Below are 3,755 nucleotides of genomic sequence, written 5' to 3'. Positions count from 1 at the left end.
ATGTTCTCGCGACGATACCCGAGGACACCTTCCCGGAAATATCCAACTGGCTTTGTGAACAAGGAGACACCCCAATAGTATATGACACCCTCAAAACATACCTTCTGCAGCAGTACTCGCCGTTGCCAGCCGCCCATATAGCAAAGCTTTTTCAGGTCTCGCAACAACCATTGGGGGACCAAAGGGCTTCGCTTGCCATAAGGGAAATGACCAGTATCGCTAGCCTTCAACCTGCCGCAGACGGCTCTCCTCGTGAGGTAAACCTACTTCGTGCCCTTTGGATACGCCGTTTACCTAAACCTGTACGCGCTGCCATACCCGATGTCGATAGTTTACCCATAAAGGACTTGATGACCAAAGCGGACGCCCTTATGGACAGCCACTTCAAGACCTCCATCAACGCCTCCACCCCTGACGAAGAGGATGCCTATTCAACGTCAACCGAAGCTGACATGAATGCCGTAGGACATACACGCCTACCCCGTGACGTGCCGAAGCGGCGACAAAGCCGCCAACCACCCACCAATCGCTCGCGCCCCAACGAACGATTTCTACAGACACTTACTACCTCCCATCCTCCTCAGTTTTGCTACTACCACTTCAGATTCGGGACATCCGCGAAGAAATGTGCCAAAGATTGTCAGTGGCCAAAAAACGTGTAAGTAGGCCATCGCTTGTGGCGGTGGCCTCCCATGTTTCTAATCTTTTCTTTTTACAGGATGCAGGAACGGGCGTGCAATTTTTGGTAGACATGGGTGCTTGTCGTTCTCTTTTGCCAAGGAAACTCTTCAAGGCACGACGTAGTCTGTCTACATCTCCCGACGTCCGCTTGGTAGCTGCCAACGGATCTGCGATACCCACCTACGGTTACGAGAACCTCACATTATAGTTGGGAAACGGTGAATTCAATTGGAAGTTTCTCGTTGCTGACATCACAATGCCAATCCTCGGTGCGGATTTCCTCTCTCATTTCCACCTTCTGGTCGATGTCGCCCACCGACCATGGGTCAATGCAGACTCGTACTTGTCGACACCCATTCAACCCGCCCCCTCTAACCTCGCTCTCCACATCAGCGCACCCACAGATGCCTACGCCCACTTCCTCACGTAGTACCCGGAAGTTTTCCGTCCAGAACCTCGCCAAACGCCCAGGGTTCCTGCCAAGCACGGTATTTATCACCATATCAAGACGACGGGACCCCAAGTCTTCGCAAAATTCAGACGTCTGGCACCGGAACAATTGGCAGCCGCCAAACAGACGTTCGCCGAAATGGAGAAAATGGGCCTTTGCCAAAAGGCCTCCAGCCCATGGTCGTCACCCTTACACATCGTTCTGAAGAAAGACGGCTCCCTTCGTCCGTGCGGGGATTACAGGCGTCTGAACATGCAAACAGAACCGGATCACTACCCCCCTCCCAAACATTGCCAATGTGACCTCCCACCTGCACAAAGTGAAAGTTTTCTCTACGCTCGACCTCCCGAAGGGGTATTATCAGGTGCCTATGAACCCAGAGGACATCCCCAAGACCGCCATCACCACTCCGTTTGGCACATACACCTTCATTTACTCCTGTTTTGGCCTTCGTAATGCTGGGGCAACGTTTCAATGTCTCATGGATGGCATCGTAGGGGACCTCCCTTTCTGCAAGAAGTGTACCTTTGGCGCCAACGAAGTTTCGTTCTTAGGGCACCGTATCACTCCTGAAGGAGTCCATCCCCTCCCTGAGAAGGTAGCAGCCGTTCAGAATTTCCTCGCGCCCTCGACCGTCAAAGCTCTGCAGGAGTTCTTGGTCATGATCAACTATTATCACCGTTTTCTGCCAGCCATTGCCGCCACTTTTGCTCCCCTCTACGCCTCCCTCAAGGGTAAGCCAAAGGACCTGAAGTGGGGTCCCCTTTAAGAAGCAGCCTTCTGCAATGCAAGGAAGGACCTATCAACTGCTGCGGCTCTCACTTTTCCTATCCCACACGCCCCTCTCCTACTCTCCACCGATGCCAACGACGTCGCTATTGGTGCAGTACTCGAGCAGGTGGTCAAAGGCTCGCCCCGCCCATTGGCCTTCTTCAGCAGAAAACTGTCCAAGGCAGAATCCGTTTATTCTACCTTCGATCGAGAATTGCTGGCGGTGCACTTGGCTGTCCGTCACTTTCGCCATTTCTTAGAAGGTACGCCCTTCGTCATTCCCACAGACCACATGCCTCTGGTGCACGCCTTCACTCGACAGTCTGACGCCTGGTCCGCCCGTCAACGCCGACATCTCTTCGCTGTGGCTGAATACAATTGTACCCTCCAATACGTCCCTGGGAAAATGAATCCCGTTGCCGATGCCCTGTCAAGAAACATGTTGGCTGCCATTCAACTGGGATTATATTACAACGCCCTGGCTGAAGCCCAACGACAGGATCCAGAGTATCAAGCTTGTAGGACATCCTGCACGTCCCTCCGTTGGGAAGATTTTCCCCTCGAAGACTCCAACATCACCCTCCTCTGTGACGTCAGTACTGGTAGACCGTGACCTTGGATTCATGCTCCCATGTGCCGACAGGTGTTTGATTTCATTCACGGCCCTTCACATCCCTCGTGCCGTTCTACTGCACAGCTGCTGAAGGCAAAGTTCATTTGGCACGGCATTTCTAAGGATGCTAAGGATTTGGTCCGCGCCTGTACTTCTTGCCAAACTTCCAAAGTACATCGACACACGGATCTTCCACCTTTAGTGCACATATCCCATAAGCCTCTGAGACTGGCATAACGGAGATGTTCCCTTTAGCACTTCTACTGTAATATCTACAGTAGTTCGTCCTCAGGAGGTTCTAGAGAACTTGGCGATGAAACATGAGAGAATTATTGGATTCTGCGGCATTTGGCATATTTCTGCATAGTTGCCAGACGTTCCTATCAAGTTCAATTCCAACTTTAAATAGCACGAAAACAATGATCATTCCATGTCAATATAATCTCCAAGAGCCATATTATAATCTAACTAAAATTCAGACATTTATATACCTGGTAATAAAACATGAGAGAAATAATGCATGTAGCGGTGTGTGGCATAATCAAGCATAGTTTCCAGATGTCCCTATGAAGCTCAATTCCAAATTTAAAAACTCCGAACACAATGATCATTTTAATTTATGTCGATACAATTCCCAAGATCCACATTATAGGCTAGGCCATGATTACTGGCAGTGTCAAGGGAATGTATCACCATTAAATAGCTGAATGGTGTTGTATTCACAATGGTTTTTTATTTCCATGGTTGGTTTCGACCTTTCATTAGAAGGGGCCAGCGTTCGATCCCTAGTATGAGGTAGAAATTTATTTCTATTTGAACATGATGTTTTTTTTATATTTATCCATATTGACACATTAGGGGTAATTTGAATGAATTACTACCAATTGTGTCACGTGGTGGGCCGGAAAGTCGAAAAAAACTCGTTGATAAGAGACTCATGTCTCGCCAGGTAAATCCTTAACAGCTGGGTAGCGCTAGGCTCCGAATTCTTTTATGGCTTCTCGTGGAATGGTTGGTTTCGTATTGGCCTTACATTAGAAGGGGCCAGCGTTTGATCCCAAGTATGAGGTAGAAGTTTTTTTCTATTTGAACACGATGTTGTGTTGATATTTATCCATAGTGACTCATTAGGGGTAATTTGAATGAATTACTAACAATTGTGTCATGTGGTGGGCTGGGAAGTTGGGTAAAACTCGCTGGTAAGAGACTGATGTCTCGCCAGGTAAATCCTTAACAGCT

The sequence above is a fragment of the Palaemon carinicauda genome, chromosome 32, assembly GCF_036898095.1.
Source record: "Palaemon carinicauda isolate YSFRI2023 chromosome 32, ASM3689809v2, whole genome shotgun sequence".
NCBI lineage: Eukaryota > Metazoa > Arthropoda > Malacostraca > Decapoda > Palaemonidae > Palaemon > Palaemon carinicauda.
This window is presented reverse-complemented; position numbering follows the sequence as displayed.